Below are 12,396 nucleotides of genomic sequence, written 5' to 3'. Positions count from 1 at the left end.
TCATTTGGTTCACTATTTGCTAGTTCTTGCTTTGAAGCCGCAGTGTTCTGGATCAGTCCTAATTTGAATAAACACAAATGGGTACCAGACCATAAGATGAATGAGTTCAAGGAGAATTTTAGATTCATAATTCAAATCATAAAAACACAGCCAACATGTTTTGGGGCCTGCACTTCATCAGGGCTTAGAAGATGCTAAACACACTTGGAAGGACTCAAGTAGATCTATACCCATGTGGATCTGTATTCAATCTGATAAAAGGTGCTGCTTTAGGGCTGCAGGCAACACCATGTGGTCAGTGGCAGTCGCACAGCACAGATTAAATTATGCACATGAGGAAAGAGGGGAAAGCAAACTAGAAGATGTTTTGGGGTAAGGAATGATTTGAATGAATGGGTGCTTTCTGTAAAGCGATGCCATGCATGTCACTGCTTTATCACTTAGTAAAATATATGCATTGAAAGTTCACTGGTTCAGCAGGAACCAACCAAATTTCGATCCATATGTATCTGTGTCTGTTCAACAGACTTCGACTTCAGTCAAAAATGGGCTTGTTAGAACATTTTTCTCAGTCCAGCAAGCTGCAGCCAATCAGTTGCAGCTGCTAATCGGTGTATTCTGACAGCAGAGAGTCTGTGCTGTCAGAATACAATGTCCAAGCAGTGAGGATTCCTTCCATCCACCTCTCTTGTTGGATGGAGGAATGCGTTAGTTTTTTCTGTTATGCCCGATGGCTAATCAAAATAAATCATTTTTTTTTTTTTTTTTTTAACAGTACTGTTGAAAAAAAAAAAAAAAATAAAAAAAATAAAAAAAATGCAGAAGCAAGGAAGGCTCCCTCAGTATTACACCCAAGGAGGGCTTTTGCCACTGTCAAACCTTTAAAGGATAAGGTTACTTTCACACTGATCCACTGCAAAACCTCATAGGCGCTTTTACCACGCAGTCTGAGCGATGTTTTAAAAGGACAGGACTTAAAAATTGCACCAAAAACACTTCTCAGAAGCATTTTTGAGGAGCTTTTCATGTGTTTTCCATTGATTTCCATGGGAAGAGGCATTTTTTGGGTTGTTTTTTTTAACTCAACAAAACATGCCCCAAAGATGCTGCAAGCAGGAGTTTTTACACATACCTAGATATACATTCACATACATAGGGACGCATTTTTCTTGAACTTTTCAGGTGCTTTTTTTTTTAAACGCAAAAACGCATTAGTGTAAAAGCAGCCCAAGTTCACCTTTTGATGAAAAATAAAAAAATGTGTATTTATTATTTTTTGCTACAGGAGCCTGGAAAGCATTGCACAAGTGATCGTTGGGGTCATGCAGGTCTCCTGCAGATCTGTCAGCATATATATACTGACAGGAAGGATCAATGAACTACCATGGTGCTCCACAGTGCCATAGTAGTTCATTGAGAACTACAATCTATGTGCAGCAGGGGTGGACTGACAACTCATGGGGCCCCTGTGTCCTTGCCCAAACTCAAAAAAGCCTATGAAAAAGGTACCAGGGGCATCTCATGGGGCCCCCTACTGACCCCAGGCCCTCAGACAGTGCCCGAGTTTCCAAATGGTCAGTCCGCCCCTGATGTGCAGTTAACTTTAGATCTACCAAAACTAATTAATATAAAGACCTACCTAAAACTATCCTACCAATTTGCCACCAATTACCAGGCTTTTGCACTACATACGTGGTGGATCTGAAAGACATTTTACAATCAGATTTGAGTTCAGAAGCCAATTTGCATTTAACATGTTCCAGCCAAATTCTGGATGTGACATGTTATGAATGGACTGCCCCCACACTTCCCAAATCTCTGTTGTGACAGTTAGTAGGGGATCTTCTCCTCCTGCTAGCTGTCACAATTTAAAAACTGTGGCCATGTGGGGCTCCGCCCACGTCATTCATTCACAGTATTCTGTGAATGAAAACACCACAAGTTCTGACAGCCTTTGTGGCTGTTGTAGTTCTCAATGAACTACCATGGCACTGTGCAGCTCTGTGGTAGTTCATTGAGTCTTCCTGTCAGTATCTGCTTCCCCATATGGTGTACAGGCACGCAGATACACAGACAGGTCTGCAAGAGTCCTGCATGGCACCAGCAATCTGATGATCGCTGGTGCAATGCTTTAGAGCAGTGGTCTCCAAACTGCGGCCCGGGGGCCAGATGTGGCCATCTGCTTGCCTTTATCTGGCCCTCAGGTCACAGTTCCATCAGCTAACACCAATGATGGAGCACCATTCCCCCTACTGACACCATCAATGGGGCACTATTCTCCTCATTGATACTAATGGGGCACTATTCTCATTGATATCAACAATGGGGCAATATTCTTCCCATTAAAACCAATGCTGGGACATTTTCTACTCCTGCTGGCAACAGTCTGGCCCCCTAAAGCCTGAAGATCAGTAAACTGGCCATTTGCTTAGAATGTTTGGCGACCCATGCTTTAGAGGCTCCAGAAACGAAAATAAATGCATATTTTTGTACCTGCAAAAGAAAAAGTGCATTTATTTTTTGTTAAAAGGTAAACTTATCCTTTAAAGGAGTAAGAAATCATTTAATTGTAGACAAGTTAACAAATTTAGCCCTGATTACCGATATCAGAAAATCTGTTTTAAATAAGTCCTTTCATGAGACATTACATTACAGCTGTGATTACTGACCTCCTCTCCAAATGCTAATTTGCTGGCTGTCATAATGAACCAAGGCTTAAATGTACTCTGATCAGAGACTAGTATGAAGATAAGGTGTTCTGTATCTTTGCTGTTTAATCTGTTTGTAGTTCCAGGTCAGTGACTCATAGGTCCTGATTCATCAAGCACTTAAGGCATGCTATGACATACAATAATATTGACCACAAGACCATTTCAGCAACCCTTAAGTGTATATAAACCCCAATAATGAAATGGTTTTTTTTACTCTTTAGTTAGTCAAATATATAATTTAAAGTGTTTTGTTATATCTGTTTGATAATTGAGAAACACACACACACATATATATCAGTTACATGATTTCTAGCTATACAAGGACTACAGAACCCCTGCCCCTATATTATGGAGATGAAGGGGGCAGGATGTTCTGTAGCCATGTTTCAGGGTGGCATTGCTGTTACTTCATAGATACAGTACAACGAGCGCCATCACCCAAGGGCATTAATGTTGTTACTGGCAGGATCACCAGATAAAAAAAAAAAAAAAAAAAAGAACGAACACAAATAGAGCCATTTAATTTTTTGTGGGTTTAAATATAGAAGTGATATTTAAGGCGGAGCTCCACCCAAAAGGGGAAGTTCTGCTTTAAGAACTGGTCCCCTGCTCCCTGTTAAGGATTGGCACCTTTGGGAAGCGGGTACCCAAAATTAACAGGTACCCGCTCTTACGTCTACTGCGATCGCCTAGGCGATCGGAAACAGAAGTTGTCCCCACCTCCCCATAATCTTCTGCGACATGTGACAGGTCCCAGAAGACAACGGGACCATTCAGAAAGCCCCACTCGCAAGCTGTTAAAGTCAGGTGCTCACAGTGAAGATGCTGGCACCAGGAACACCGGACAGCTGGTGAAACGGGCTGCAGTTAACAGGTGAATGGCTGTTTTTGTAGCTACCCATTTATTTTTTTACATTTTCGCTGGAATTACACTTTAAAACTTGATTAATCAAGACAGTGATGTTCTGAAGCATTTTTCACAACCAGGCAACTAGCATTTTCAGGGGATTAGCAATGGTCAGCTCTGTATATCTCTTATAACAAATATTTGCACCACTCACATTCAAACTGTAAATTTGTACAACCCTTATAAAAATATATCACAAGAATAAAATGCATAGAAATAATTCTAATTTTGGAGGTCACTGCAAACCAGAATCAAATTGTAACTTTTGGAAAAATAAAAAAAGCTTTTATATTTCAGTCCTCGTAATACCGATTCCTCCAAAGACAGTCACATTGTTTTATGTCAAATAAAAAGAAAAAAAAAATGTGGTTTCGCTTTGACTCAAAACGTTCCATGCTGGTGACTTTGAACTTTCGTTTTCTGGTCAATGCGCTGCGAGGAGAGTGGCAGGTCAGGGTCACAGCCAGGAAAAGTGACTTTAGCGCAGAGGGGTTATGAACAGGAAAGAGGTAAAAAGGACAGTAAGGGGTGAGGAAGGAATTCAGGAGGACCATTTAGGTGGTTTTAGAGCTTACCTTTTTTCCTCGCCATTTGTATGTCTTGCAGAAACTTGCTGATGTGTCACATGATCAGGAAATGCAAACACAGGTAGGCGAGTAAGCAAACTTCGGTAGGGAGGGACAAGGGTTAATATGATCAGTTACACAGGAAAGGGGCGGGGTGCAATCTCTGTCCTGCAACCTGTTTGGACAAGGTGAGGCAATCTGAGGATTCCCAGGCTGCTTAACATGCCGCTGCACAATATAAATGACTGTACTGCAATAAGCAGGCTGCCATAGCTAAACTCTACTTTTGAAAATGCTAGATGCCTGGCTGTATTTCCATCCAAATACTTTGAGTCACCTTTATCAAACAGTTATGCAGATTATGTGTTCTGACTCTCCTCCAACATCAATGGCTGCATACTTGTTCTGCGACTACAAAAATATCAAGGTAAGGCACAGCCAGGCAACAAACATATTCAGATAGATTCTCTAGCAAAAGAAACTGTCCCCAGTTTTGGTGAAATGACAAATCCAATATTGCTTCAGGGAGTCATGGCTGCCAAGAGTCTTGCAATACATTATGAGACTTGTAGTTCCACAAAGGTTGGCGTGCCAAGTTTGCCTGCATGTGCCATACCAAGATGATGTTCCTTTTGCAGAAGTTGTCATACATAACTGGATTTCCAATACAAATAAAGGAGGGAGGTGCATGGTTAACAAAAGGAAAAATCAATTGTTTTTTTTGTGTAAATATTGCTTCATTTTTCCATGTGACAAATAAACAAGTTCTATGCATTGTGCCAAATTACTCAAAGCCATATGCAACAATTTCTATTGTCCCACCGTAATAATCAAGCACTTGTGCCAACATCCCAAGTCAAACATTTTTCTCAACTGTACGCCATTACCACAGTGGTATAAATACTCTAGTGAGGAGGGACGGAGAGCGAGGACCAGCACAACAGGAAACAGAGGAAAGATGGCGGATGGACGGACCGAACATCACTATCATGCGACAAATTAAATTGTCGTGCAACGCTATTATATATTTGCCGCAAAAAAATACTTAAGCATGTTTATAGAAATTAGCATATTTTCAATTTTTCCCCAATCTTTGTTAATTCCTCCAAGTATTTTCCTGGATGGTGGTTGTGTTGTCTTTCCATTTCCTTCCCTTTTAGAACTCCAAACCGTACTTGTTAAAGCTGAACTATAAACAAAATTTAAACACCACCATTTGATCCAGTTATGTACGCAATAAAAATTTTAATTGCAACTAGCATCATCAGTGCCGGGAAAAGGTTCCCTAACATCAACAGTCCTGACATGAGGTCCCCTATCATCATCAGTGCCAGGACAAGGTCTGCTATCATCATCAGTGCCGGCACAGGGTCCTTGAGCAGCAACAGTGCTGAAATGAGGTACCCTATTATTCATCAGTGCCAGGACAAGGTCCCCTATCATTATCATTGCTGCCACAGGGCTCCCGAGCATCAACAGAGCCGACACAGGGGACCTCTATTATCCAACAGTGCCGGCACAGGGTCCTCAAGCATCAGTGCTGAGATGACGTCCCCTATTATCCAGCAGTGCCAGGACAAGGTCCCCTATCATCATCAGTGCCGGCACAGGGTCCTTGAGCAGCAACAGTGCTGAAATGAGGTACCCTATTATTCATCAGTGCCAGGACAAGGTCCCCTATCATTATCATTGCTGCCACAGGGCTCCCGAGCATCAACAGTGCCGGCACAGGGTCCTCTATTATCCAACAGTGCCGGCACAGGGTCCTCTATTATCCAACAGTGCCGGCACAGGGTCCTCTATTATCCAACAGTGCCGGCACAGGGTCCTCTATTATCCAACAGTGCCGGCACAGGGTCCTCTATTATCCAACAGTGCCGGCACAGGGTCCTCTATTATCCAACAGTGCCGGCACAGGGTCCTCTATTATCCAACAGTGCTGAGATGAGGTCCCCTATTATCCAACAGTGCCGGCACAGGGTCCTCTATTATCCAACAGTGCCGGCACAGGGTCCTCTATTATCCAACAGTGCCGGCACAGGGTCCTCTATTATCCAACAGTGCCGGCACAGGGTCCTCTATTATCCAACAGTGCCGGCACAGGGTCCTCTATTATCCAACAGTGCCGGCACAGGGTCCTCTATTATCCAACAGTGCCGGCACAGGGTCCTCTATTATCCAACAGTGCCGGCACAGGGTCCTCTATTATCCAACAGTGCCGGCACAGGGTCCTCTATTATCCAACAGTGCCGGCACAGGGTCCTCTATTATCCAACAGTGCCGGCACAGGGTCCTCTATTATCCAACAGTGCCGGCACAGGGTCCTCTATTATCCAACAGTGCCGGCACAGGGTCCTCTATTATCCAACAGTGCCGGCACAGGGTCCTCTATTATCCAACAGTGCCGGCACAGGGTCCTCTATTATCCAACAGTGCCGGCACAGGGTCCTCTATTATCCAACAGTGCCGGCACAGGGTCCTCTATTATCCAACAGTGCCGGCACAGGGTCCTCTATTATCCAACAGTGCCGGCACAGGGTCCTCTATTATCCAACAGTGCCGGCACAGGGTCCTCAAGCATCAGTGCTGAGATGAGGTCCCCTATTATCCAACAGTGCCAGGACAAGGTCCCCTATCATCATCATCATTGCCGCCACAGGGTCCTTGAGCATCAACAGTGCTGAGATGAGGTCCTCTATTATCAGTGCCAGGACACAGTCATCTAGCATAACCAGTGCTGGGACAAGGTCCTCTAGTCCACAAGGTGCAGATACTGAAGCGTTGATCTCCCCCACAATTACATGTCGCTATCCTAGCAGCACTTTTTAAACGCAAATCACCATTTTCTGCCAAATCCTAAAAAAAAAAAAAAAGCTAAATGCATGAAACACACCCCAGTGCAAAAGTGTGTTCCCAACCCAAGCAGAGTTTATAAAATAGCTATAGTTTTAGAGGTAGGCACATATAAATATACAGTATATTAATTCTCTCGTATAAATAAAAAATTATCAAAGAGGTTTTTCAACAGAAAGTAAAAAATGTATTTAAAGTCCAAAACTATTTTACTGAAATGGAACACATTGCTTCTCAGCTTAAATGTACTGTGATCAGATTAAAGAGAATCAGTGATAGAGAACAGCTTTTAAGTAAAATAAAGATTTATGGTCATCACCTTAACACCTTGCATCTTTTTGGTTTGAGTCATGATCTGGATTTACATCTTCATTTATGAAAAATTGTTTTTTTTTTTAACCATATCTTTTTGTAAAATATTCTTTTTTTTAGGTTTACTTTGTGGATGTTTTTTCTCAGTGGACAGTTGAGAACTACATTCGTCAGGAGAGTCTCCCAGTTGAATGGTCACTATGTTTCACCTGATGCCAATTAGTTCTTCAATGAAATAACTTGTTACATGTTACTTCTGATCTTGTTACAACTATGTATTTGTTATAATTTGGAGATGTAACAGATCTGTAGCTTGGCCTGGTGAAGGGTGTGTGGCAGGACCCCTTTGGCAATATGTGTTTATCTATAGGACTTTAAATGTATTTTCACTTTATGCTACAGCCCCTCTTTGATATTGTTATATTGGGCCCCATGGACAAGGATGCTGGCACTGATGCATTTAAGGTCACAGTATATAACTCTATATACACACACATATACAGTAAATATCTCCTTATAAACCAAAGCTGACCCGATTCCTGCTGCTCTCTCAAAATTTGAGCTGTGGGTGGATCTGTGAGCATCACCCAGCTTTACAAACTTTGACTGAAAAGGAGGACTGAAGTAAAAAGTTTCCAGCTGAACAGTGACTGCTGCCAACCATATGCAGCCACTGTTCAGGTATTCAGAGAGCTGTGGATGCTGCATCTGTCAAAATACAGTAGCTGGCAGAGGAAATTCCTCCATCCAAACTGTTTAGCTTGGATGGAGAAATCTATTAGATTTCTCTTGTTCAGCACTTGAGCTAGCATTACATAAACTTCACAGATCTCATGGAGTTCAAATCAGTAATAATGATAAAGAAAATAGCTTTAGCAGTAAATGGAAGCTCAGTATGGGGTTGATGTATAGAAGGTAAAACAGGCCATACATGGGGCCAATTCCGAATGATTTTTCAATCAAAAACATTGTTCGTTCTGTAATCCGATGATGCAACCATTGATTTTTAAAATCGGTCGTTTTACATGAATTTTCCAGCATGCCCAATAAACGAAATGGGAAGGAACCACGAAAATCAGCCGGTGGCATTGCCCCACTAACAGCGAAAATCGACCGATTATTCTTAGGTCTGATTTTCGAACGAAAGATCATTTAAAAATCAACCCATGTATGGCCAGCCTAAGGCTAAAATCACAGCAGCAGTCAGGGAGAGCTGCTAATTAGAATCAGCAGATTCTTTGAAGCAGTTCTATAGGTTATATGCATACACTGTGTGCAACCAGCAGCTGCTTTACTCTAAAAATTAATGGCCATCACTACCTCTGTTCTAAGGCAACCTCTAACCTGAGCTGTTACATGTGAATAGAGCCTTTTGCTGACCCTGTATGCGGACAATCAGGGGTTGATTTACTAAAACTAGAGAGTGCAAAATCTGGTGGACATGCACCTGTGCATGGCAGCCAATCAGCTTCTAACGTCAACATGTGAAATTAAGTTTTGCCGATTAAACCTGGAAGCTGATTGGTTTCTATGCAGAGCTGTCTCCTGTCTTAGTAAATCAACCCCTTTGTGTGCAGGGCAGGGGTGGACTGACCATTTGGAAACTCAGGCATTGCCTGAGGTCAGTAGGGGGCCCCATGAGATGCCCCTGGTACCTTTTTCATAGGCTTTTTTGAGTTTGGGCAAGGACACAGGGGCCCCATGATCCCCTATTGCCCTGGGGCCCCATGAGTTATCAATCTGCCCCTGGTGCAGGGCCAGCGTTTCTGCAGAGTTGCTTGCACAAAAACTGGACAGCTAATCAGCCAGGTTGTATGCAGCCATAGAACAGGATGTTGCAGTGTTTAGCCGCCTCTGAATGCAGTAAATTATCCGCATCCCATCACCCATGTGAATATAGCCCTACAATTGACAACATTTTACTCACAACAGCACTGCAGCCAAAACATTGTGCAGGGAGAAGAATCATGAAATCTGTTTCTTCCACAGTTCTTCCCGGGTCTAATTAAGCCCCCACCCTCTCACTCACAGCCAATAGACACCCAGATGACATTTTTCCAAAATCTGAGTGGTTTCCATTGAAAAAAATGAAGTGTAGTAGAGTGAAGTAGAGGAGAGATCTGACTGCCTGGAAGTTTCACTGCTTGTTCACACTTGCAACCACACATCTGTCGGCATGATGCACCGTAATGCCACTCACAATAAATGGCGCCACATTGCACCAATAACAGGTACTGTACATGTATGTAGTAATGTGGTCATTACCACAACACCATAGCTTGACTGGCCCTTATAAACTGCGATCATACTGTTCAGCCGATATATTGGCAGAGCTGCTTTCTCCTCCACCAGCTATAATTCCACTGCCTGGAAATTAATGAAATATACTGGCAGTGGAACTTTTTAAAAATAAAGAAAAAATGAGGAAGGGCTGATGCACCTGAAATGGATGCCTCCTCCATCCACCCCTGAGTACTAATACATAAAACTGTCATTATATTAGCACTCTGTGGTCTCACGCATAGCCAAAATCAGACTGCCAGAGTGAGGGGCAGCATTGACAGCCAGTTAGAATAGATCAGAGAACTGTTAATTCAACACTGGGAGCCTGCTGACAAGAGGAGCGTGTAGATTAGAGTGATGACCTGGTCAATGCGCTGAGACAGGTTGAAGATCATGCTGTACTGCCTGTCTACATTTTTTTTAACTTTAGATTTAGTAGGGTAAGGTATTTATAGCTGTTTGGAGGATTTGCCCTTCATTTCTTTTCCCAGTGACACCCTGTCTCAACTTGATACAGATGGTGTCACCAGTAGAGGAAGTAATGGAGTAATGGACACAGGCAGGAATACATTTCTGACACTTGCTTTATCCCTTCCCCACACTATTTTTTCTTATATCTACTTGTGTCTCCATTGAAGATTTCCTCCCATTGCCTATTCTGGAGACAGGGGTACAGGAAGTGAAGGGAAATCTTCCCCTACAGAGACAAAAAAGCAATGTAAAAGCTAACAGAGGGTTTGACCTTCTCCAATCAATCCAAAACCCAAGCAAAACATTTAGCTGGAGTTGGACCTTCAACACCAAAATTTCATGAGCAACCAACAATAACACACAGAAGTTACTTTAATTAGGAACATAGAATGAGGGAAGTGATTTGCGCAATTATTTTCAGTTTGTCAGTCTGCATAGAATGCAATAAGTAGGCAATGAAGAAATAATGAAGAAAGTTAACGTGAAGTATGACTAAACCTGGGAACCCCTGACCTCCAGATTGTGAAAGTATAACACAGCTTCTCATTCATTGCATTAGACAATAACCAAAGTTTTCCAGAACTTTAGTAGTAAAGTTTTGTAATACATTTTTTGGTGAAATTAAAGTGGAAACAAAGGCTAATTAGAAGTATTGTAACAGCTTATTATTACTAGCGGATGGAGGGGCAGTAAAACAACTTTTGTGCCGTGCTTTTACCACCCCCAACTGTCACTCCCTTTATCTGCAGAGGCAGCAGCTTTTCCTTAGCATGTTGTCCGAATTCTGCCATGCCATGGTTGCTTTAATATACCCCTTTGCCTGGCAACACACCTACATTCCAGTAGGGTCCAAGGGTGTAATCATGCCGTAACATGAATTATATACCATGTCACAACCACGTTTGATGAACACAGTTGTGGCGTGTTAATTTTGGGATCAAGGGGTTAAAGCAGATAGTGAAAGCATTCTGAAAGTGAATCGCACTTCAGACTACAAAGCTTGTGTCAACAAGCCCTTAAAAAATGATACGACATACTTTTTTAATCTGCTCTCTTGCTGTCATGTGATCCAGAAGCTCTGGTTCCCCTGTGGCAGAGAGCAGTGGCCCTATGGGAGAGGAGGGAGCACCGACAACAGAGGGGCAAAGGGAGCTGGCGGGTGACATCACGGATCCAGAAACCATTGTCGAGTGCAGATGGACACAAGGAAGCCGGAGCTGCTGGATGATGTGACTGCAGAGGAATAGAGTAAGAAAGGTATGTACAGAGTTCTTTTTTACAGGCTATGCAGTATAGGTAGGAGGAGGGGGGAGGGAATGTTTTTAATAATACTTGTGATTAGTCTTTACTACCACTTTAAGAAAGATCTAAACTCAGTCAATAAAATCTCATATGAGCTTTAGCATGTTAATATAAAAGCAAGCATATTTTTATCTGCAGGTTTCATTAAAATAATCCCAAATGATCCTTTCTGGATCACTTCCTGTTATGGGTTGACAGCATTCTGTCCCTGTCTCCCAATTGTGCTCTGGTGTTGTCATCCTGCCACAAGCTCTCCCAATAAAAATTGCAAATGGGCATGTGGATGCATATTGCACAGACATGGTCTTCTGTTGTCACTGTCAGGAAACTGGATGAGGTTCAGGCTGAAAGGGGGCCCCAGCAGCACTGAGATCAAACAAAGAGTGAAAATGTTTGACATTTAAAAATGGCAATTGTTAATGATACACAGTGAGTTGAAAAACAAAATGTCATGCAGTTATGGTTTACACCTACTTCATTCAAAAAGTGAAGTCCCACTGGTTCACTCTCTATCAGGGGCGGACTGACAACTCATGGGGCCCCTGGGCAATAGGGGGGTGGACTGACAACTCATGGGGCCCCCGGGAAATAGGGGATCATGGGGCCCCTGTGTCCTCGCCCACAGCCAAAAAAACCTATGAAAAAGCCAATGAAAGGTACCAGGGGCATCTCATGGGGCCCCCTACTGACCCCAGGCCCTCGGGCAGTACCCGAGTGCTCGAATGGTCAGTCCGCCCCTGCTCCCTACCGAAAGCCTGTAATTGAGTTACAGGTTTTTTGGAAGGGAGGGGGAAGAAGTAACCAATTTTTATCAATACCTGCTCCCTACTCCCTCCTGCAGGCTGAAGAACCATTCACAAAGCACTGTGTAAGCTTGCACATGGCGCAGTGGGAAGCCGGCTGTTGTCCCACAGGAAGCCACAGCCAGATTTGTATCCAAGATGGCGGCACCGGCAACCCGCAGCGGTAAGAAGAACCAGATGTGCGAAGA

The 12,396-nt window shown here is 43.0% G+C and overlaps 1 protein-coding gene and 1 long non-coding RNA gene across 2 annotated transcripts in view; one reads left to right on the top strand and one right to left on the bottom strand.

Moving 5' to 3' along the window:
* DENND2A (DENN domain containing 2A) overlaps positions 1-12,396 on the bottom strand; it is a 157,961-nt gene that overhangs the window by 41,315 nt on the left and 104,250 nt on the right. The window lies entirely within an intron of this gene.
* LOC149459738 (uncharacterized) overlaps positions 11,201-12,396 on the top strand; it is a 57,602-nt gene continuing 56,406 nt past the window's right edge. The window contains exon 1 of the long non-coding RNA XR_016313210.1: positions 11,201-11,360. This is a non-coding gene — a long non-coding RNA (uncharacterized LOC149459738). The remainder of the gene's footprint in view (positions 11,361-12,396) is intronic.

This window comes from Staurois parvus, unplaced genomic scaffold (genome assembly GCF_062004578.1).
Source record: "Staurois parvus isolate SC_StPar_1 unplaced genomic scaffold, SC_StPar_1.0 ptg000249l, whole genome shotgun sequence".
NCBI classification, from domain to species: domain Eukaryota; kingdom Metazoa; phylum Chordata; class Amphibia; order Anura; family Ranidae; genus Staurois; species Staurois parvus.
The sequence above is the reverse complement of the archived record's forward strand: the minus strand, read 5'-3'. Positions and strand labels throughout refer to the sequence as shown.